The 24,997-nt window shown below is 42.7% G+C and overlaps 1 protein-coding gene and 3 long non-coding RNA genes across 6 annotated transcripts in view; 2 read left to right on the top strand and 2 right to left on the bottom strand.

The window, feature by feature from the left end:
* Positions 1–8,024, bottom strand: part of KLHL5 (kelch like family member 5) — a 47,214-nt gene extending 39,190 nt beyond the window's left edge. The window contains exons 1-2 of one of the 2 annotated variants that reach the window (XM_083458201.1): positions 7,576–8,024; positions 3,113–3,184 (exon numbers count right to left, since the gene is read on the bottom strand). The gene's annotated coding sequence lies outside the window, so the exon portion shown is untranslated. Of the gene's footprint in view, positions 1–3,112; positions 3,185–7,109 lie in introns of both variants that reach the window. The other variant, XM_083458202.1, reaches the window with a different exon arrangement.
* LOC310657423 overlaps positions 1–24,997 on the top strand; it is a 290,637-nt gene that overhangs the window by 84,241 nt on the left and 181,399 nt on the right. The window lies entirely within an intron of this gene.
* The window catches only part of LOC310657408, a 145,269-nt gene that overhangs the window by 32,781 nt on the left and 87,491 nt on the right, over positions 1–24,997 (top strand). The gene's annotated exons all lie outside the window — the stretch shown is intronic.
* On the bottom strand, positions 8,743–24,644 carry LOC310685724. 2 transcript variants are annotated; one of them, XR_014515433.1, is made up of 3 exons: positions 24,534–24,644; positions 16,855–16,943; positions 8,743–8,934 (listed from the first exon to the last, which is right to left on the bottom strand). It is a non-coding gene; the product is annotated as an uncharacterized lncRNA (long non-coding RNA). The 2 variants fall into 2 exon arrangements; XR_014515434.1 differs by having other exon boundaries at positions 16,855–16,949.

Below are 24,997 nucleotides of genomic sequence, written 5' to 3' on the forward strand. Positions count from 1 at the left end.
GATCCTGGCCAAAGAAAGAAAGAGCTCTCCACCAGAGACGTTATTTCATTATTGGAAAAATAGCCTCTATGAGCTTGAAGACAAAAAAATAGCCTCTATGAGCTTGGGTCAAAGAAATCGAAACTAAACACCTTCTTCATCCAATCAGACAACCTTACTAGGTGGGCTTGAATGTTGTCATCTTTCAAGATAAGTAAAATATGATATTAACCTATTTCACAGGATTTTTATTACAAAACAGTGAGGCTTCTTATTGATTAAACATGCACTGGATTGGGCTGTAAGCCACTTAGTTCAGAACACGTTCAAAATAATGGTAATAAATAATATAACATTAGTCTGGAATGTTTTTGTTTTCGTTGACAATATGACAAAGAAAAGCATGGACAACTAATAAAAGTTCATTAATATGGAAAAACTTGTGTGTAATACAAGGTATCAGACTGTTTTTGGTTATTAAGTACATTTGAGAAAACAATCTAAAATTATGATCTATATATACCAATCAGACTTAATATTGCAAATGGGTTATTACTGCAAATATACATACATGCATACATAACATTTAAATATGGCAAATGGATAATTGACAACAGGCTTTTTTTAAGCCTATCACAATTTCAATGGAAATAGTTCATTCAGATTAAATAGGGAGAGAATATACAAACTAGCTTTTTCAAACATAAAACCCCAAACAAGAGCTTTCTTTTGTGGAAATATGACACAAATAAGAAAAAACAAAAATAAGCCCTAGCAGGAAGAGCCAGTGAGCAATCAATGTACACTGTCATTTACAAATTACAGTCCCTCTTACCAATTCATAACCTGAATTGAATTAGTCCAGTGAATCCTTCCACTATGAACTGTAAGTGAATGGTGGTCTGCAACAATGGTCTTTTGTGGTAATGCAATCAATAAAGTTGCAACAAACTACCTAAGACAGATTGGCTTTTTGATAATATTGTGCGGATGCTGCAAAAAACCTGCACTCTTCAACAAACACTCATATGGAGGCAACTACATATTCTTTTTCACTGACTCCATTTCACTCCTCTTCCTTTGTTGTGCCTGCTTTCTAGATTATAAGTCCCAGAGGGAAAGGGATCCTTTCATACATTTTAACATACCTTGATGACACTATACAAAAATTATTTTCTAAGCATTTTTAATTTGTTGTTTCTGCATGCTAATGCTATAATACTATTTCTATGCTCAAGTAATACTATCTTCCTTTTTGTTTCTGACAAAAATATGCAAAGAGGAAAGCACAGATGGCCAGGAACTGAAAGGGTGAAGTTCACAAAGAGCGTCTAGTCTTATTATAAATATGAAAAAGATACTCTTGAACTTGAGAGAATAACCAAAGGCTTCCTAACCCAACATTAATAGCACACTGTTAAAACAAAATACAACCATGCCCTCCAACTTTGAAAATGTTTGAAGAAACATCTGTCTAATTACCACACAGCACCATTTTCTTCCATAATGCTGAATCAGGCCAAATAGTCTGTTTGGCCAGTGTGGTGAACAATCAATATAAACTACAACAGGTTTTCTCGCTAACTGCATGTAAAGTTCTTCCAGATTAGTTCATTAAGCTCTCTGGGCCTGCTAAGCTATTTAACATTTGCTCTAAATTCAAAAATATTTATGATGACATTTCTTAAACCTTGTGAAAAGAATGCATGCCACAAGTCTGACCCAGGTAAGATGCTGATCCCAAAAGCATTAAGAAAATAGTGGTGCCATTCAGAATCATGTTAGGAAATCATGACTTGTATTTGCTAACTTCATGGAGTGAGTGCTGATGTGCATGTAGCCAAAACACCACAACCAATGCACAAGCAGGTGGTATCAGCGGAACGACAACATTTGCAGGAGTACAAAAAACACTAGGGACCCCTGCTAGAGGGTTGCATTCAGTGAAGTTATCCCATTTTCATCCTGTCCCTCTACTCTCCTTTCATATCCTCCAAATCTGGAAAGGAGATTCTGACTAAACATCAGAAAGAATTTTCTGACAGAAAGAGCTGTTTAACAGTGGAATGGTCACCTCCAGAAGCTGTGGACTCCCCTTCCTTCGAGGTTTTAAGCAGAGGTTGGATGGCCATATGCCATGGATGCTTTAGTTAAGACGATGATGATGAAGATGATGATGATTGTATTTATATCCGCCCATCCGGCTGGGTTTCCCCAGCCACCCTGGGAGGCTTACAGCATATATAAAACACAGTGAAATATCAAATATTAAAAACTTTCCAATACAGGGCTGTCTTCATATGTCTACTAAAAGTTATGTAATTCTTTATCTCCTTGACATCTGAAGGAAGGGCTTTCCACAGGGATGGTGCCACTACCAACAGATTCCTGCATTGCAGGAGATTGGATTAGATGATCCTTGTGGTCCCTTCCAACTCTACATTTCTCTGATTCTTTTTCTCTGATGGAAGGACTCCTTCCTCTGGAAAATCATGAATCTCTAGATGTAACTTAAAAGTTCGGGAACTTATACAAGACAAGTTCAAATGTGCCCAAACACCCCTCATTTTCTGAGGTTGGATTCAGATTTAATGTAACTTGGATTATAAAGAACCCATATGAAAAGTTAATCATGATGAAGACCCACTAATTTCAATGAAAAAGTAAGTTGAAATAATGCTGCAATCCTATACTTAGATATTAGGGAACAAGTCTCCCTAGATTAAATTAAAATTATTTTATTTGTGTGTGCTTTTAAACCCTCAAAGCAGTTTCCAAAAAGAATAGAACAATAAAATTATCAATAAAAACAGTTTGAAACAGCTATTTTTAAATGAGTCATCCTTCTGAGCATGGATGCATAATATAGGTGTTACTGTCTTGCTTTACAAAAACCCACAGGGCATAATTCTGCCAAGTAAAGAACTAGGCAATCCCAATGGTTTCAATGAAAGACTTGAAGCTCTATGCTACACGTGGTTTCTATCCTATGCATGATTCCTCTGAATCCAACTATTACTGAATTGCTATCTAGTGTAAAACACTGTGGACTTCTAGCATGAAATCAATGGGATTGAAGAATTAAACTTTTGCTTGATGGGTCCATAATTTGTAACAATATTTTAAAAGTTACCTATATTCTTGTTTAGATGGTATGCAGTTCCATCCTCATCTCTTTCAAGACATTCCAGCCAACCAGATGAATCTTAAGGGAGAAAAAACATTAAAATATTATTCAGAAAAAATAAAAATATATAATAAATATATGTCAATGTAAACAATGTATAAGGAACACATAAGGCATTGCCAAATTTATAATAAACCTGCTGAACATTTTTTTTGGAGCTACATACCAAAAATTGATTGCTCTTGGGAAATTTTATTTTTGGGCATGACATTTTGAACTGGTTCACAAGCAGCACCAGATGACAAAAAAAAGACTTGAACTACTTACTCCCCCTTCCCCCTGAACTCTATTTCAAATCAGTTACTTTTTTGAAACCACTGTTTGCTGATCCCTCCAGACTGGTTGTGCCATCTCTACGAACCAGGACTGATTGCCATGTTTTCCTTCATGAAAGTGTAAGGCCTGATTTAACACAGGGCACTTGTGGTGAGGGGGATAGAGCAATTTCCTATGTTCCTATACTAGTTTATACTTTTTTGTCCTTCTAGTCCAGTACAGTGGTACCTCAGGTTAAGTACTTAATTCATTCCGGAGGTCTGTACTTAACCTGAAACTGTTCTTAACTTGAAGCACCACTTTAGCTAATGGGGCCTCCTGCTGCTGCCGCTCCGCCGGAGCACGATTTCTGTTCTCATCGTGAAGCAAACTTCTTAACCTGAAGCACTATTTCTGGGTTAGCAGAGTCTGTAACCTGAAGTGTACGTAACCTGAAGTGTATGTAACCTGAGGTACCACTGTATTTACGGGCAGCAGATCTTGAGGGTCTCTGGCAGAGGTCTTTCCCATCACCTGACAGCTGACCCTTTCAAATGGAAAATCCCAGGCACTGAACCAGGAATCTTCTCTGCATAGGTTCTGCTACTGACCTATGGTTTCCCCCCTATATGTTGCATGGATGGGTGGGGATTGGCGAACCATCTCCTAAACCTTTTTATTTCGAGTTTCCAATTGTGGTGTTTACAGTGGTACCTCTGGTTACGAACTTAATTCATTCCGGAGGTCCGTTCTTAGCCTGAAGCCGTTCTTAACCTGAGGTACCACTTTAGCTAATGGGGCCTCCCACTGCCGCCACACTGCGATTTCTGTACTCATCGTGGGGCAAGGTTCTTAACCCGAGGTAGTACTTCCAGGTTAGCGGAGTCTGTTACCTGAAATGTTTGTAACCTGAGGTGTTTGTAACTCAAGGTACCACTGTATTCCCCATTTTGGACTCACATGACCCCAAAATTTAACTCTCTTCAAGCTGATTGTTAGGCATTCTAAAAATGAATGTACAGTGGAACCTTGGTTCTCAAACTTAATCCGTTCTGGAAGTCCGTTTGACTCCCGAAACATTTGAAAACCAAGGCTGATTGGTGCAGGTGCCCTGGAAACGATAGGCAACAACCGCACCGGACATTCGGCTTCCAAAAAACATTCGAAAACACTTACTTCCAGGTTTTAGGCGTTCGGGAGCCGATTTGTTTGTCAACTGAGCCGTTCGAGAACCAAGGTTCCACTGTATTTGACACTTTATCATACAATACATCAACTACTCTGATGTAGACCATGTTTACTTGAAGGGAAATCATGAGTGTCAAGGATAATTATTCCAGTTTGAGTAACACAAAGCTGAGAGTGTGACCTTGTGTATGGAGGATAAAACATGGAGCTTCAAGAGAAAAATCTTATGACTAGGGGCTCATGCAGACTTCCTTTTGTGCAATGTTTCTAGGCAAAGTCTGTGCTTTAAAGTGCTGTTTCTAAACATGTTTTTTTTTTTGCCCTAGCTGTTTTCTAGCGAAAACCCGCTCTTCAACCATTGAAAACCTGAATTGCCACTTGTTCTGATTTAATGTTAAAAAGTGGGTTTTCCTGGGGAAAGCAGAGGGATGGAAAAAAGTGCACTTGGCCAAGGAGCTTTAAAGCACAGGCCTGTGCCAAGAAAGCACGGGATGTAAGTTAAGTGTGGATGAACCCTAAATCCAGCACTTTTCTGCAGTTTAAATGTAACTCTGGGCTTGACACTACAACCCTCACAGCATCCTGTCTGGTCTTGTCCACAGCATAACTATATCCGGATGCAAGATCATGTTTAATGGACAAGTCATTTTAGTTTGGACTCTGAAGATTCAAAACAGAGCCACACAGAACTGCGAAACAAAAAAAAAAAAATGAAATAAAACAAAAACACTTTCAGGATGTAACAGAATCATTGTTTCTAGTAAGAGTCGTGTTTCCTAGATAAAATATTGCTGGTGGAGGAATACTAATGTAATATCCCAACAGCACAACTACTCGTGTATATTTGCCATTTCCACACACCCCAAGCAAAGTTTAAAGGGGTCCTGGTTTTAAAAGGGCACAACAGAAAACATTCCTTGCAGAGTTGTTTTCATTATACAGCAAACCTGCAACTTGTGCACATTTAACCTGTGCACATTCAGCTATATGCACATGGTAAAAAATAAAGAAGAAGAAGTAAGGAGCCAGGGTTCTGGGGAAAATGATTTTGGCAATTCCACTCACCACTGAATCTAATGGGTTTTGACTATAAGTGATTTTGGCTTCGTGTACTTAAAGCAGAATGCAACCCCCACAAACTGTAGGCTCACTGTACATGTTTTCTAAACTAGGAGTGTAAAATGTCTTTAACTACGTATATGGATATTCTGCTTTTCTTTAAAGGTAAAGGGACCCCTGACCATTAGGTCCAGTCGTGGCCGACTCTGGGGTTGCGGCGCTCATCTTGTTTTATTGGCCGAGGGAGCTGGCCTACAGCTTCCGGGTCATGCGGCCAGCATGACTAAGCTGCTTCTGGCAAACCAGAGCAGCGCACGAAAACGCCGTTTACTTTCCCGCCGGTGTGGTACCTATTTATCTACTCGCACTTTGACGTGCTTTCGAACTGCTAGGTTGGCAGGAGCAGGGACCGAGCAACGGGAGCTCACCCCGTCATGGGGATTCGAAACGCCGACCTTCTGATCGGCAAGTCCTAGGCTCTGTGGTTTAACCCACAGTGCCACCCGCGTCCATCATACAAACCAAATTGCCTGGAAGAGGCAGCTCAAATGCAACGGGACAGATGTCACTCACTCACACACTTCTCCCTGCCACCCAAGCTCTCGCACAGTCTGAATCCGTCTTTCTTAATAGAGCAAAATAAAGCAAGGAGGGAAGGAGACCCATCTAATCTTTGCACAGGTCATGAACCACAGTCCACGGCAATTAATTTTTGATTACTTTTAATGCTGCATTACATTAGCTTCCCCAGATCAGATGACTCATTCACCTGAAAGAGAGATGCCCCGGGTTACAAAATATTACACACACTCACAAAGGAATAGAATAAATTGCCAACGGAACATAACTGAGCTTGAATTTGAAAAACGTAGCTCCTATCAATGTCATAAATCTTGACTGAGCCGTAAGTAGCATGGTTCTCTGGGGTACAGATGGTGGTACAAGGGCTCCCGCTCCTAGAGAAGTAGGCAACACTTGCTAATACTTCCTAAGTTCATCAAAACCTTAAATTTACCAGTGCAAGGAGAAGGGTAAGGATTTGGAGCAAAACTATCCCTTTCTCCCTTTCTCCTAAAACAGGCTGGGAGCGGCAGGGTAAGAGATCCACAAGTTTTTAGTTCAAGACTATTACACCACATGAATGCAACCTTTAGCTCCAAATGTTAATTCAAAACGACTGTCTTTTGATCATTCTCTACTCCCAGGCAGAAGAAAGGATTTGGACTCTCTAATGGGATTCTATTAGCTTTTGCTCGGTGGCAATTCTAAAACAAACACCTGACATCATTTAAAGCGGGATAGTTTAATAGAATCATAGAGCAGTTAGGGACCCCGAGGGTCATCTAGCCCAACCCCCTACAAAGCAAGAATCTCAACTAGAGTACAGACGTCGGAAACCCAGCATCTGCTTAAAAACCTCCAAGGAAGAAGTCCCCATTACCTCCAGAGGAAGTCCACTGTCAAACAATGAAAGTCGAATCTTCACCTACAAGTATGCAATGAAAAGGTACGTGGGAACGCCTCCCCCTTGACAGTTAGGTCGAGGGTGGTCCAAAGATGGCAATCCTACACTAACTTTAAGTGGGTCTCTAAGAGCCCTCTGGAGCGACCACGGGGGAAAGGCGCTCTGCACATGTTCACGCGCTCGCTCCTCCTCTGTGGTGACTTCGCGCCAACTCCGAGGTTCGCCTCCCGCATCCGGGGACGGGAGGCGAAACTTCCGGAGCTCGAACCCAACCGCCCCTTGCCTGACGCGCGTCCTTGAGGAGAAACCGCCGCCAACCGCCTCCCCTGAGAATCCTTGCAGGAAGGCACAGGATGCCAGCCGCCCCCTCAGGACGCCACACGCCGGAGCTGAGGGGGACGGCGCCCTGCCGCTGCTTCCCCCGCCCGAGCCCGTTCCTCACCTCGCTGCCGTCCCCCAGGGAGGGAAAGGCGGCTCCGGCGCCGTCCCGCTCGGGGAGGAAAGAGGCAAGTTGAGGCGAAGAGGGCGCCCCCTTCCCGGCCCCGACCGCCGGCGGCAACTCCCAGCTTCACAACAAAGCCCCCCCTCCTCCTCGGGAACGTTGGGCCACGCCTCCCCGTGGGCGGGGCGATCCCCGCTGTGTGGCGGTTGAGAGAGGAGCGTTGGCCACGCCTCCTGACCAACCGCCAACTCGCCTCGGTTCCTTCGCCGCCCCGCCCCTTCGCTGCCACATCGAACGTTGCTTCGGCGAAGAAAGCGGGAGTTGAGGAGGCGACCGTTGGTCTCGCGCCGACCGCCGCCCGTCGGCAGGCGCTCGCGACGGCAGAGCGCGGCGGGCGGGCAAGAAGCGGAGCGTTTACTTCCGCGAGCTCCGAGGAAGAAGAGGCGGCTGAGGCGGGAGATGGGATGGCCCGGAGGGCGGGTTTATGCAAAGCAGGAGCCTGGCCGCTTTCTGTCGCCGCCTGAGGGAAGGAGCCGCTAGGGTTTATTTTTTTGTTTTATTTATTAATTAAATTTGCGCGCCCCTGAGCGCCTCCCTGCATTAAAATACAAGTACGAAAACACGACATAAAAACATGGACACAACAAACCAAAACAAACCCACTAATTTTACAATCATTTTAACATTTCAAAACTTCCTCCTCTTTCTGCGGTTCCTTAAATTTATTTTTAATATCATCTGCTTATCCAAATTAACTTGCTCATTTATTCATTTTCTTTAAATATATACTTATAAAACTGCAGGTTATTACAATAATCCTGCCAACGTTCTTATCTGTTTACAATTCCATCTGTAAATATTCAACAAACCATTTCCCTTCTTTTTAAAAAAGTTTCTTATCTTGATTTCTTATTCTTCCGGTAAGTTTCACCGTTTCTGCATATTCCATCAGTTTTTGTATCCATTCTTCCTTTGCTGGGACTTCTGATTCTTTCCATTTTTGAGCAAGTAACATTCTTGTTGCTGTAGTTGCATACATGGATAAGCTTCTACAGTATACAGTTTTGGTAGTTCTGACCCTATAATTCCCAAAAGGTCATAAAATGTTAATCAGCCAAAGTTGTTGTTGTTCTTCTTTATTTAATTATTACATCATTACAGCTATTGTTGTTGTTATTATTACATTTTTATTTACACCGTTGCTGAAAGGCTCGGCCCCGAGAACCATTTTCAAAGCCGCTCCTCATTTCTGTATCACAATCTCTGATTAATGACAAAGGTGCCCCTGAGCATGTGCAGAACAATCAGCCTTCTCTCTCTGTCTGCCTCAGTACACTTCAGATTGTGGGTCTGAACTTCCTGGTTGAAAGTGGTAAAAAGAAGCATGCAGAAAATCAAAACCGGATCCTCTTCAATATGCTTATTAATTTATTTATTTTTAAAATCCACCCCTCCTCCATATCAAACCACAGCTAAAATCTATCCCCCAAGGGAATGACCCTTACAAATAATTAATACACTGCCATTTGCTGCTGCCATGGTGAAAAACATGGATCAGACCATGAGGCCTAATAGATCCTGATTGTTTTCAATATGGGATCCTCCCCCAAACAGTGTCAAAACACACATTGCATCTGTCTTTACAGACTGAACTTTATACATCATAGAGTCTGGTCAAAAGTAAAATCCAGTAGAATTAAAATAGATTCATCTGAATTGGCATGATCCCCCCCCAAAAAAGATACCATTCCCCCAACCACTATCAAAGTTTATATTTTGTAAACTATGATGTGCATAGAAGACTAATTTTGTTTACTACTAATGGACCTATTCATGAAAGTCTAGTTGTATGCTTAGCTTACCATAAGGTTGAAGTAGGATAATCATTTTTCTAAATATAACAAATTACTTCAGCTTTTAAATTACAACGTTATGAAAGAGAACATTTGTGGCTATGGTGGAGCCAGTCTAATGTGTATCCATCATTTAAAAAATAAAATTACAATGCTTTACAGCACAAAAATAAAAGTTTTGAATCACAGATCCTGATGGGTCTTCATGATTTTTATAGGCAGATGCTTCATATCCATAATCTAATTACATTTCATATCTGTATGAACAGACTGCACCATAAAAATAACTGATCCAGTGCTCCATAGAGCCGGTGCGGCACAGAACAGATTTGAAGCAGACACTTTTGCATGGGTTAGTGTGCATGTGATGTAAATGATCAGGTAATGATGTCAAGTATTTGTCTCGTTAAATTGTCACAAACTTTGCTGAACGTTGTATCCTTTTGGTTAGAAAACTGGTGCTTTTGAAATACGGTGTTTCAAATGCAAAAATAAATAAATAACCAAGTTGCTAAATAATTTTATTTAGTAAACACATTAACTGGCTCCACTATACTGTTGCTTTTGCTTAAATGGGGATGAAAAGGCCACTTTTCTGTGTGGTTCTGAGTTCAATAACATTGCTTCACTTTGACAGTGTATGTTCAATATTTAATTGGTTTTAGAAGAACGGTACTGAAGAGAGCTTTCTGGGTTAATTAAGGCTATTGAGAGTATGTAAGTTAAGTCAAACTTAAATATTCATTAGTTAGAGTAATTTTATAGCAAGTCTTTCCAAAAGGTAAATATTTAATTGCACTGCATTTTTCAGAATGAGGGTCCTTTCTCCCCCCGCCCCCCGCAACCAGCTAATATTGAAAATCTAGGAAATAAGATTATCTCAACATGGTTTAGGTATAGATAATTGTTGCAAGCCACTTTGACATTTTTAAAAATGAAATTGTAGTATATGAGGATTTTATTTATTTAAAAGCACCTAATCAAACATCTTTCTTTTATTATAAATAAAATAAGAAATATGTATGCAATACGTTGACTATTGTCTCTTCCAATTACAGAAGTAAATGCCTAATATAAAACTCCTGAACCAAATACAATGGTCCTTAGCCAACAGTTGCTCTACACATGTAGGGGCTCTTTATTTTGTTGAAATAGGATCCATATGTACAGATCAAATACTGACGTACATTCAGACATAAGACATCTAAGATGACCTTTCTTTGTACTACAAGGTCAACTCTCCGTATGTGTATCAATCTTAGCAACATGTTAATGCTCACAACTGCATTTCGATCGGTGCCATAGGCTGCCCATTAAATGATGTGTGTGATAAGTGTAGAGACAACTCTGCCCGCAGTCATAGCTTTTTTATGTAAATGTTACCGAGAGAACAAAGAGCCTTACTCTTCCTGTCTTCTGGCATGAACTTTTGTTGACTATAGAGTCCACTTTGCCAGATGAGGAAGTCCACCAACGCTTTCCCCATAATAAATTTCTTAAAGGAGCCGCAAGACAACAACACTTTGTTCTTTTTGCTGCAACACACACCTTGGCTACCAGTCTGGAAATAACTGAGATAATGTATGACGGATTCTTAGCACTTTACTTAAAGTAAAATATGGATTTATTCATTTGATGGTTTTGTAGGTGGATTTGAAAATGGCTCGTCATATTAGAAACTGCTGGGTTTTAAGGATATGTGACTTTCCAGGCTAGGTAGAAATTTGATTTAGAGTAATCTCAAAGTAGTTTCATGTTGCGATATTGTTGATTGATGCAGCAGTGGTTATTCTTGTAGGTTCTTGGTTGACGTACATTATGTAAGCTATGAAATGTGATTTTGTGTGTTTTTTATTATATTTTTCTTTGCAAGCGTCTATTTCTGGGTTGTTGCCTTTGGTTATGATGGCTCACAGCAATCTGCCTGCATACAGAGAATAACTGTGCTACACTGAATATATCACATTGTACAAATATTTAAACATAGTAACTGACAATGAAAGCATTTTTTCAAAGCCCATTTTAAACCTCTCTGGATTTTATTTTTGTACTAATTTAATTCTGAATACAATATTTGAATACATTTATCTAAATCCTTGTCACTGTAGACTATTCCTAGGATATTTTTCAGTCCCAGTTATATGTTGGAGCATTGCAACATGGCTTTAAATGGAGCTGTCATATACTATAATTGGCAAATGTTTACCTTTTTAAAATCATCTGCAGCTCAGTAAATGAAAACACACGTCTATTATCAAGACAATGTAAGAAGCTTTTAAAGAAGTTGAATGTACAATAACTAACAATTAAAGTTATTTGAGCTGACACAAGGCTTTGAATCTGTGGGATTGGGGTGCTTCCAAATGGAGGTTTATTTTTGGAGTGTCTATGCAACATCATGACCATAAAAATGCCAGCCTGTACTTTCCTCCCCGCTTAAATATATATTTTTTCTTACCATGGAAAATCCAGCAAGTAAAAGTAGCCCATTATACCTCTGCAGTCACCACTGATGTGGATGCTCATGAATGCATTACACACACACACAGTGATACCTCGGGTTAAGAACTTAAATTTGTTCCAGAGGCCTGTTCTTAACCTGAAACTGTTCTTAACCTGAGGTACCACTTTAGTTAATGGGGCCTTCCGCTGCCGCCGCACTGCCAGAGTACGATTTGTGTTTTCATCCTGAAGCAAAGTTCTTAACCTGAGGTGCTATTTCTGGGTTAGCGGAGCCTGTAACTTGAAACATCTGTAATCTGAAGTGTCTGTAACCCAAGGTACCACTGTGTGTGTGTGTGTGTGTGTGTGTGTGTGTGTGTGTATGGTGAGTGCTTTCTCACATGTGTGATGAGGCTTTAGTGATCTTAACTGCCACAACCTACTTCTGTTTCTTCCTTCTCTGAGCACAACCTGTTTTGTTTCTGGCAGCCCAAAAAGCCAAATGAAATGCCTATTTTCACAGATTGCTGCATGCTGAAGGGGCACCTGAACAACCTGGTTCAGAGGAGCTGTGGCCAAACTTGGCCCTCCAGCTTTTTTGGGACTACAACTCCCATCATCCCTGACCACTGGTCCTGTTAGCTAGGGATGATGGGAGTTGTAGTCCCAAAACAGCTGGAGGGCTGAGTTTGGGGATGCCTGTATCTCAGGATTTCAACATGGTGAATGTGGGAGATTACCTCAGGGACTGCAACCACAGTCCATACACCAGAATTAAAATAATAATAATACAGAGGTCTTGCACAAGACTTATCATAATTTTGGTGTTTCGTTGCTGCTGAAGGTTTTGGAGAGGGTAGAATACATGGTTGTTTCATTAACAGTTATGAGGGCCTACGTGGCATTCCTAGTTTTCTGGATCATTGCCACTTACCCAGGCCCAACAGATCAAATAGCAGATCAGTACAGCCAAATAACATTGCATGGGCAGGCAGAGTCCCCCAAACCCTGGGCACCCCCCCCCCATTTGGAATAACAACTCAAGACAATGTGGACAATGTGCTATGGGATTAAAATTGGCCACAACTTTATTATATTTCAGATGTGGGTAGACCTTGGCTCAGACATTGGGCGTTTATCCCTCCCAGTCCCCAGCCGGGGATCTGGGGAACATCAGGGTTATCCAGTGGGGGGGGGGCGGCTCTGGAGAACATATGTTCAAGCAGAGAGAGCCGCCCCCGTTACGCCGCCTTTGCAGTGGAGGGCAATGACGACCTCTAGGCGTATGGTCAAAGCCTCCCCTCAAAACCCCCTTTAACGGGGAACCCTGGTATTGCTGCCGCAAAGAGGAAGGGGGCGTGGGTCACCGCTGCACGCCCCCCCATTCAGGGAAGATAGACTAAAGGATTCCGCCCAAGGCCTGATACCGCCAAAGTTGTGACATTATGCTACGGGAAAGGCAAAACCTGCCAATGCAGGGGAATTCCTTTCCGGCCCTTCAACAGCGACCTTGACAAAGCAGCGCCCGCGTACCTGTGAAGAAAAGGTTAACCTGCAAAAGAAGTCTTAACTGAGGGTGGGTAGGGTCGGAGAAGCTCTGGAGCCAACTGAAGATTCACAGGTAAGAGCCTCCCTCTATTGTGTGGGCCGGTAGTCCCTCCCCCTACCTGGCCTGGTCACCTTGGCAAAGCTTCCCCAGGCAGGATTGGACAACTGTCTGAGGTAGGCGGAGACCTCCAGGTATCCCACTTGGGGAAGACGAAGCCAAGCCTGTGCTAATGGAGCTGCACAGGGTCCAGGGGCTGCGTGCAATCACGCAAAGGGCACCCTCCTCCCGTTTAATGTGGGGAGCGGTCATTCTTGCGCAAGACGTCAGTACAGTATTTAATAAAACAAAACAAAATTAAATTAAAATGCATATTGTTGCTATTCTGCCTGAAATGCACAACCCTCCATTTTGCCCATGGAAAAACAGCATAACTAAGGGCCGGTAACATTTGCTTGTGCACTTCGGGTGGAAATCTGTCCACACACACGTATAAAGAAATACCACGTGTCCAGAAGCAGAAAAGGGTAATGAAGGATGTAGCAAGAGTTGTGATTGCATAGCAATGAATATCCATGTCTGAAAGAATGAAATGTGTGGAACCTAAGATGCCAATCACACACACTGAAAAACAAGATACGGACAATACATTCTAAATATAAAATCCCACCTGGAATCAATCTTAGAGCAGTGATTCAGCCTATATATGATGATCCTATATTATAGCAATATTGTAAACAAAATCTGTCCTTTTCCCTTATGGGGTATCCAAGAGCCCATATAGAGTCCTTATATAGGTTCCCTATTGGTAGGAGAAAATAACAGAGGCCTACCAGAGAATATTCAGAAGCAAAGTAGCTAGTAAGCCTGATCTTTATTGATCTGTTGCAACAGGGTCCTCACTCACCACATGAAGGAGGGAGGAGGAACCCAGAACAATGGCGCGCAAGGCCTTATATAGACATTTTAAATTCCCTGCCCTGGAGTTTAAGACCACCCCTCCATACATCATACCTACATCACAGAAGGGGTGTAACCTAAGACCAAACCCCAGATACATCATACCTACATCACAGAAAAGGCGGTCCAAAACAGAAATTTGAATGTTGTTTTTCCTGTTTGCCAGGTTATCTGATTGTCTTTCCTGATAGTCTGTCACCCATTATCTGATTGTCTTTCCTGATAGTCTGTCACCCATTAAAATGCTGATTACTCAATTCCTCAGACAATGGGAAGGCTCCCTGACACACCCCCCCCTCCTTGCAGGGAAAACATTTGGTCAGTTTGGGAATCAAAATGGTTTCATGTTGGTCTTCCTGTGCTGATCTATGTATTTGCTTGGTTGGTACACTTATGAACATTACCATATATCTAAGACCTCAACATTCCTATCGCAGCAAGAAACATTCTAATGCCCAACCACCCCACCCCGTCCCGAGTGCAGGAAATCTGAAGTAGGGCACAGTATTTCAGCTCTTGGGATGTTGAAGGTGTCCACCTCTACCTCTGTTTAACCTGAATATTTGTAAGTAAACTGAAAGCACCTTAAGCGATCTCTCAGTCCAAAGAAAACCAAACCTAGGTAAATGCTGTGTGCCCCTAGATTGTCTTAGTGCTCGTGGTTTTGGGGAAAGTGTAATAATGCAATGAGAGACTGAATTTTCTTTTGCGTTTACATTTTGTTTTTCTTTTAATGTTCTCAGATTATTAATGATCAGAATGAATTTATCTCTTTGGTGCATTTATGGTTGCAATGCTCTCTTCATTTGCTGCGTTTTATGGGATCTCAATTATTTTTTAACTTACTGCTATCACGGGGGAAAGTGCGAGTGGGGAAAAATAACTTTCTCCTATATGACTGATTCCTGGATGCCAGCACAGATGGCGTGTTGCAACTGTAAGGATGCAAGTTGGAGTGGTAGAGTTGTTAAGGGATATATTTCCTTTTTTTAAAATGAGGATTTATAACCATATACGTCCCATTGGTGCTAATGGGAGCTGCATGCATATTTTTCTATTTATGGAGCTGGCAGTAGTCTCCTAGAAATGAAGATGAGCAGCTGCACTGAATCAGATAAAATGAACATTTCATTTTTAGAGTAAAGGTCTTTTGCCTTTTGCATTAGAAAGTGTGTATCTGCTAGGAGTATGAAGTGGCTTATGAACCAGATTTGGGGTATCTCATTTTGGACCCTCCAAGCAGGGGTGCCAACTTGAATAAAATGGGGGGGGGGGCAAGTAAGCCCTGCCCCACATAATCACATGACGTGGCACACCCCCCTCCATTTGAATGGCAGTGCCCATCAACTTTGCAGGGTCCCACCCCCCTCAATATTTTATTGGGGCTCTTGGTTCCTAGAAGTTGGCTCCAAGGCCTCCAAGTGAAGCTTGGGATTCCCTGAAAGTCTTGTGGTGCTCTGTCAACTCGGATGGAATAAAAACACTGCAGACATTTGGGTGTATGTGTGCAAAAAGCAAAAACCAAGCTGTTAACTTGGCTGGAATCAAAACCTGAAGGGAGGGCGTTCCACAGGGTGGATGCCACTACCGAGAAGGCCCTCTGTCTGGTTCCCTGTAGCCTCACTTCTCGCAATGAGGGAACCGCCAGAAGGCCCTTGGCGCTGGATATCGGTTTCCAGGCAGAATGATGGGGGTGGAGACGCTCCTTCAGGTATACAGGACCAAGGCTGTTTAGGATATCCTAATCATGGATCTCCTGTGTTACATTTAGTCTGGCCTTCAGTTGTACTAGGCCAATGCCGGGAAGTGTAAGCAAATGGGGGAGGGGGGAGGCTTTGAGGCAGTTCCAGGAAGCTGAAGCTGTGGGAAAGGGAATGTAAAACTTGGTGGATAATATTTATGTGTCTTGGAACATATAAAAGTTACCGCAGTGTGGAAAGAGTTCAGATTATATATAATTTTTCATTTTATAGCGGCATTATTACCGGAGACAGGTTTATATTTGGTAGCAGCTGTTCTCCAAAATGTCACATTGACTGAATGCTGGAGCCAATGCAGAGTTTTGAAACCTAAAGGGAATAATCTTCTTTATGTGTCCAGATAGGAATTACACAATGTAGTAAGAAGTGATTTATTTATTGTCCAATCAATAAAAATGTGAGATGTGAAGGGGAATTCTATAAGCCACACTATATTCGTAGTGAACGAATGGTTCTATGCTCACCCCAAACCTGAGGAAAAAAGCAGTTTTGTTTCAGCAAGTCAGTGATTCTTTGTACATATAGAGATTTGAATTTACTATGTTTCCCTTATGACCATTCGTTCAACTAGCACTGGGCCAAAATCTGTCTGCAGTTTATCAAAAGTTGTCTTCCTCTGAGACAGAGGCTTCCATTTTTATGCTTCCATTTTTATACCTCGTTCCAAGGACAAATGAGAATTTCTTTAGAAAATTCTAAATGAGGGTTTTGAGCTTACCTTACCATTGTGAAGTAGCCAGGAACGGTGAATTCATTTTACTTTCCAATAAATACTTCTTCAGCACTCTGCAGCCTATCTGGTTGCCCCTGTATCTTGGAGGAAAACAGAGGGAGACTGTGGGAGAACCAAATCAGATAGCCTGGAAATGTGTGGCAAGGGGTTCATGATTATTTGAGCCATGCAGACATATGGGACAATCAGGGTAGTCACTAATGTTGCTAATATAGTGATAGAGAGCTCAACAAAAGTTTGTAGAGAGTCCCCAAGGGGCCCAAAAACGTGTTCTTGTTATTAGAGGATTCCATGGGATCACATGTTTGGTGGAAGCAGAACACGGCCTTATGCCTGCGAGGCTGAGCAATTCCGCTAACCATGCACTTAAAGTTGTTCCATGTCAACGGATGGGGATGACAACACATATCGAGATGATGGAACAATTGCAAGTGCGTAGCCCAACTTTGTCAGAATATGGCACAGAGACGAACAATGAATAAGGAACAGAAATATGTTTCTGGAGAAATTGCCACCCTGGGCTCCTTTGGGAGGAAGGGCAGAATTAATAACGTTCAATACATACATACATACATACATACGAAAATCAAAAATACATCTGCATCTCACTGTCTTTTCAAAACACGCTAGTAGGAATTGAACATAGGATTGCCCTCCAATAAAATAAACCTTCCTTAACAGATTGGTGGGGAAATAAAAGTAAGCGCTGAAGGCATCAGAGAAAAACAGACTAAGGAATTCCATCATCATCTGCTGCAGCAGCAATAAACAGCTCAGACCTAAAGCTGGCAGCTAGCTCAGACATGAGCGTTTTACTGCCTTAGAGCACAGAGAAGAAAGGTTTGGATGTTTCTCCCTCTGTGTGTTTGTGTGTGTGATCATTTGTGCATTGCCTTTCTGAAAACAGGCACTTCGTAACTAAAGGTTGTATTTATAGATAAAAACTTGTGATACACTTGGTTTTATGTTGGTTGGAGAGCATTCCTGGACCAGCTTTGATTGCTATGCATCATTAGCTGCTGAGGGTGAGCCAGGCTGGGATCTTCCTGGTATATTCCCTCCTTGGGAAGTACTATAAATTATTGGGGAAGGAGGTGAGCCTATTAAGCTGGTCCCTATGCAACCAAAACAGCACCATTGACACACAAGAGTATTCACAGACTTAGGGGGAAACCCCGGTTAGCGCAACTACAAAAAAAAAAATAAAAGTCTTCAGGGTGGGAAATCTAGCTTTGGGGAAAGGAGACGTCATGTTCAGCAGCCATGAGATTTTGACTGCCTGGTGCCAGGCGGAATGAAAAATGGAGTGGTGTATCTGAACAGAGTGTGCTTCACATTGTGTGGACAGGCGGAGTCCCCCAAACCATGGGCGCCCCCCCATGTGGAATAACGACTCAAGACAATGTGCTATGGGAATAAAATTGGCCACAACTTTATTATGTTTCAGATGTGGGTAGACCTTGGCTCAGGCATTGGGCGTTTATCCCTCCCAGTCCCCTGCCAGGGATCTGGGGAACATCAGGGTTATCCAGTGGGGGGGGGATGGGCCGGCTCTGGAGAACATATGTTCAAGCAGAGAGAGCCCACCTCCGTCGCAGGGGAGAGCAATGACAACCTCTAGGCGTACGGCGAAAGCCTCCCCTCAAACAACCCCTTTAACCGGGAATGCTGGTATAGCCGCCGCAAAGAAGAGGGGGGCGTGGGTCACCGCTGCACCCCCCCCCCCATTTAGGGAAGATAGACTAAAGGATTCCACCCAAGGCCTGATACCGCCAAAGTTGTGAAATTTTGCTACGGGAAAGGCAAACCTGCCAATGCAGGAGAATTCCTTTCCGGCCCTTCAACAGCAATCTTGACATAGCAGCGCCCGCGTACCTGTGGAGACAAGGTTAACCTGCAAAAGAAGTCTTAACTGAGGGTGGGTGGGGTGGGAGAAGCTCTGGAGCCAACTGAAGATTTCCAGGTAAGATCCTCCCCCTATTGTGTGGGCAGGTAGTCCCTCCCCCTACCTGGCCTGGTCACCTTGGCAACGCCTCCCCAGGCAGGATTGGGCAACTGGCTGAGGTAGGCGGAGACCTCCAGGTATCCCACTTGGGGAAGGTGAAGCCAAGCCTGTGCTAATGGTGCCGCATAGGGTCCAGGGGGCTGCGCGCAACCATGCAAAGGGCACCCCCCATTTAATGTGGGGAGTGGTCATTGTGACATTTTGTTGTCGGGTCCACTCATATCCCTGAATACCAAATATTTGGCTTCATGCCCTCTCTTTATATGCTTTTTGGGGGCATCTGGTTGTCCATTGTTTGAAATAGGATGCTGGACCACAGGCGCTTCTGGTCTGGCTCTTATTGAGCAAACGTCTACATTTTAATTAGTCCAAAAAGGGTTTTAGCCTTGCAATCACCAGGAAAGATTCAAAAGCAGTTGTAAACAGGCATGAAGGTCAGCTTAAGAATAAGATGTGCGCATGGGGCTTTAATTGCACTGGACCAGGGGTAAGCAACCTTTCTCAGCTGTGGCCCGGTCCACTGTCCCTCAGACCCTGCGGTGGGCTGGACTATATTTTGAAGGGGGGAAAAGAACGAATTCCTATGCCCCACAAATAACCCAGAGATGCATTTTAAATAAAAGGACACATTTTACTCATTTAAAAACACACTGATTCCCGGACCGTCCGCAGGCTGGATTGAGAGGGCAGTTGGGCCGCATTCTGCCCATGGGCCTTAACTTAGGTTGCCTACCCCTACACTAGACTAACAGAAGCCCCTTAAGTGAACCTAAGTAGCTTTTTGGATTCTGACTACAATAATTCACTATGGTTCTTATACAGGACCAAACATATTTCATACATAAAAAGCAATTCACAGATCCCTCCAGTATTCATGACCCAGATTTCTTTCTTTTTTATTAGGTTCCCTGCTGTTTGTTTGGATGAATGGAAGCATAAAAGAGTGAATTATAGTCTATTTGTTTCTTAAGAAAGATGAGACTGTGCTGAAGGTTTCTTGTTCACTTTCAGTTCAGAATTGAAAGGTTCATTAGAAAGAAGAAGGGAGGGTTTTATTTGGTTCCATAAACATTTCAATATCATCGGAGCTAATCTAAACGAAGAAAACGAGGAGGATTGGAGAAACTATGCAGTGGAAATTCAACAGCAGCCCATAGAGAAAACTTTGCAGAAGAAAACATGAATCACCTGTTTATAGCAGCAATGACGGAAGACCAAAACAATTGTATCAATATTCCACAGCAACTTCAGGCTCATGCTGAAAGCAAGTTATGAAAGGGGAAATCAGAAGGGAAATCAAACCTGGAAATAACGTGAAACTCACACCAAGGAATCAGTTGCCTTAAGCAACCATTTCAAAGTATCCCCATAGGATATGGTAAAATTTCAATCAAGCTGCAGAGTAATGCTATTGCTGTCAGGTAACTGATGTTTCTTAGTTCCTTGGGTAATAATTTAAAGACAGTTTCCCTGTATGTTTTACAGGAACAAATGGGGGAGGGGAGTAACAAAGCCCTTACTGCTCATTTTGTGTTCTCAACTTACTGATACATTTTGGTTTATTTGATTTATCATCCCAGGGTGGTTTACAATGCAGTTAAAACAATACCACAATAATGAAATATAGAATGGCATAATTAATGTATGTAAACAAATGGCACAGATTGATTTTAATTATGTCATTGTGTATTGTTGCTGTATCTTTGTTACATCGCTAGCCCGCTTGAGATGGTAGACAATTTTGTCTACCTGGGTTCCACCATTGCGTGTTCAGACCTTTAAACCTCTTAAGAGCAGTAGACTCGTAATCTGGTGAACCGAGTTCACTTCCCCGCTCCTCCACATGCAGCTGCTGGGTGACCTTGGGCCAGTCACACTCCTTTGAAGTCTCTCAGCCCCACTCACCTCACAGAGTGTTTGTTGTGGGGGAGGAAGGGAAAGGAGAATGATAGCTGCTTTGAGACTCCTTCGGGTAGTGATAAAGCAGGATATCAAATCGAAACTCTTTTCTTCTTCCCCCTCAATAAATTCAGACAAGACTCAGATTTTGGTTTGGTTTTTGGCAGAATTTAGGCCACAACTTTATTGATTACAGCGAGTGAATGGTTGCATAGGCTCTGGTTCGACCAGCTCCCTACACCGTTGCAGGTAGCACTGACCCAGGGCACCAACATAGGTCAGCCTAGGGTGAACACCTGGATAAGTGGAAAGCCGGGAACAGACTATCTCCACCACCCAAATGCCCCCTAGACTCCGGCATGGGCACAACCCCCTCACAGTCCCTGGATTCCTTTAACGGAATACCCTTCACATAGGGATGGCGAGAGCGTTCTCCCATCCGTATCACCTGAACCAGAGCCTATCCGCAACATTACAAGTTGTGACGATTTGCTACGCGGCTGGCAAAACCCAAATGGCACCAGCCAATCAGCCAAGTGGGGAAAATTCCTGCCGTGCCCCTGTCCCAATGACAGACGACACAGCAAGGTGACCAGAGGAGGCATGACCGCTGGGAGGAGCACAGAGAGAAGAAATGCCATGGTGCATTTGCAACAGCACAACTGGACACATTCATCTGCCTCAGCTGCAACAAAACATGTCTCTCCTGTACAATTCTCCACAGCAGATATTTTATGACAGCCAACTTTTCCATTTAGTGGGGAATATTGTCATTTAAGGGACGCGGGTGGCACTGTGGGACGCGGGTGGCGCTGTGGGTTAAACCACAGAGCCTAGGACTTGCTGATCAGAAGGTCGGCAGTTCGAATCCCCGAGATGGGGTGAGTTCCTGTTGCTCGGTCCCTGCTCTTGCCAACCTAGCAGTTCGAAAGCACGTTGAAGTGCAAGTAGATAAATAGGTACCGCTCCGGCAGGAAGGTAAACGGCCTTTCCGTGCGCTGCTCTGGTTCGCCAGAAGTGGCTTAGTCCTGCTGGCCACATGACCCGGAAGCTGTACGCCGGCTCCCTCGGCCAATAAAGCGAGATGAGTGACTGGACCTAATGGTCAGGGGTCCCTTTACCTTTACCTTTATTGTCATTTTAAAAAATCATTTATGTTACAGCAGCATTCAGGAATGAGTGCATGGTGGGTGGGTGTAGCCATGAACAGGTCTCTCTCCTAAGCCCTGCTTAAAAAAAATTCCAGCATGGTTTGTAGATCATTTAGAATGCATCAAGGACTTTTAGCTGGGAGTTGAAGATAACCACATGAGCTGTTCTGTCATCTTTCCTGCTAAGCCTGTACTGTTTGGAGTGTCAAGCTTTCAGATCACAATGAAACTAAACTGCCAGCAAGCCTTGATTCTGTCTGAAAGGCTGAGGTGGGGAGGAAAAAATAGCAGCAAAGCACCTGGGTCTTTTGAAGACCAATTCTTCAAAATGTGTAAAGCATTCACATATCACAGGAGATGAGAACGGGATTGCCAGACAGGCAGATGAAAAGGGGGGAATTCATTTCCTGCTTCATCACAACTGCGTTGCATTTAATAACGGGTCTGCTATCTGAATTGAAGATCTCTTGGCTTTTTGTGTGCTAGCAATAGTGGAAATTCTTCTATTTTTCCCCAAATAAAAAGTAACACTTTTGTAACTAATAGAGATTCCACCGAGTATGTGTGTGGGCGACAAATAAAGCATGTTTACAGTTATGTCATAATTTAACTGTGGAAGAACATGTTTTTATTTACTTTCACTGAGATCCTCTGCACATTTAACCTGCCAATAAGCTTCCTTGTACGCATTTACTTCTGAGTAAACATGCGCAGGATTGTGCTATTGCTTACTTAAGCTGCTGTTCTAACCTGTCAATAATCCCTACTGAACCAACTGTGTCTTCTTTGTGATTCAGGCAGTACAGTGGTACCTCTGTTTACATACTTAATTTGTTCTGGAGGTCCGTTCTTAACCTGAAGCACCACTTTAGCTAATGGGGCCTCCCGCTGCCGCCGCGCCGCCACCACACGATTTCTGTTCTCATCCTGAAGCAAAGTTCTTAACCCGAGGTACTATTTCTGGGTTAGCGGAGTCTGTAACCTGAAGCGTATGTAACCTGAAGCATATGTAACCCGAGGTACCACTGTACCTAGTTGATGCCACCTAATGAACATATAGGTAAAGGAAAAACATTATAAAACCTTGTGGATGCAAGATAATTCCCTGAACTCTATTCTGTGTTGGCTTATTGGATATTGTTTAGGGATAGGCTTGGTTTCAGGCCCCTTTCAAGATCTCTTGTTTGAATGCTGAACAAGCTATCAATTGGCAGAGATATTTTATGTTAAATGGTTTGGTAGTCTCAGTCCATCAAGTATCAACACATGCAAGCTGATTCCCATGTCACGGGAATGTCTGCCAATTCAGGAAAATGCAACAAAGGAAGTTGAAAGAAAAATGCAGGATCTAGTTATTTTATGAGACATTTTATGCAGTAAGTGATGAATAAAAGTAAATCATAAAATCCCCACACAGATAATCAACATACGTACTGTATTACATTTTGCCCAGGTACAAAATAGTAATTTTGGTCCCTAGTTGGGGCCATCAGTGGAAAACCTGGTGATTAAATGTGCACTTTCTTCAGCGTTTGCTCCTGAGATTATTTCTTCCACATCAGACTTGGGGGGAGGGGGGATAGCATGAGAGAGTATGGAAGAATTAAGTGCTGCTTCTGCCTCCGAAGGTAATGAATTATCCAAATTCGATCAACAGCTCAGTAATCAACTGAGTTGTGCACACTACCTCTGGTTCTGAAATGGGAATTAAATTATAGTGCCCTTAATTCAAGAGCTCTCGTGAGAAGGAATATGCAAAGAAAAGATTAACACTCCCTTTATCTGAAGCCTTGATGTTAGAGTGGAAACTGGAGTCTCAGAAGTAAGAACATAATGTTATAGATTGGGGGGGGGGGTCCCCTCCAAACCCTAGAAATTAATAAATGGTAGGATTTTGATTAGGGACACGGGTGGCGCTGTGGGTTAACTACAGAGCCTAGGACTTGCCGACCAGAAGGTCGGCGGTTCGAAGTGGGGAGGTGTACGATGGGGGTCAAAAGACTACTCTGCTGGGGAAAGTTTAAGGACCGCCCACTCCCAGATTCTGCTAGCGACTGAGAAGACATGGAATTGAGTTGATCTGCATTGTGAATGTTTTGGACAGATAATAAAGCCTTGAAAAGACCAACGGGGATTTTGGCCGTTTGCTCTTGAGCAACCACGCCGGTACTCATAACACCTATGCTAGACTGTTCCATGAAATAGCTACCAAAACAAACAAAAATCAGTTTTAAAAAACTGAATAAAAATGGGGTCAAGGATATGACCTTTGGAAATGGCAGGTTAGCACTGACCTTCCTTCTGGGCTTAACTTACTGCACTGTCAAATGGGATCAAACCAAGAAGGCCTTCCAGGATGCTCAATAACCCTCTCTGTACTAATGGAAAGCATACCGCCACATCTCTCCGCACAGTATTGATATTACAGCAAGAGGAAAACCCTTTAATAAATCCTTCGTAATGTGGCTTCACTGAAGAATCCTTATCTTTTTTTATAGATTACCATGAGCCAGAAAGTCTGAGCAATAGCTTAAAATGGCAAAAAACCAATTACAAAGTCAGCAAATGGAGAAAGCAGTTTTTAACCTGTCTAGGCTTGGGCAACTCACCGTTCATTCGCTATATTACCGATAGCCTTGTCTTGTCAATTTTTCCAGGAGTTGCAAGCTTCTCAATAATTCCTCTCTACAACCGAGTAACTTGTGGCATTTCAATCTTAGCTAGGGGAAAGGGGAAAAAAAAGAGTCAATAGCTTCTTGTCTGGGTGAGCACTCCCGGGAACACAATTTATACTTGCAAGTTTTAGAGTGGTGGCTAACATTGGAAGATGTATTTATGAGACCATTATTTTCATCCCCCAGGAAGGAATCTGTCTCTCGCTGCAATCTTTTGTCTTTAGTAGCCCCAACTAATAATGCCCTTGCTTTATCACTCGGCGCATAATAGCACTGGTTGCTATTGTGTGTCTAAAGGCTCCTTTGATCATAGAGATTTATGAAAAGAGAAGCTTGGGGAAGAAAAGAGGAAAATTGCCAATCCGTTCATTATACATTTATGGTCCTTCTGCTTGGGT

This window comes from Podarcis tiliguerta, assembly GCF_965153285.1.
Source record: "Podarcis tiliguerta genome assembly, chromosome: 9".
Taxonomy (NCBI): Eukaryota; Metazoa; Chordata; class Lepidosauria; order Squamata; family Lacertidae; genus Podarcis; species Podarcis tiliguerta.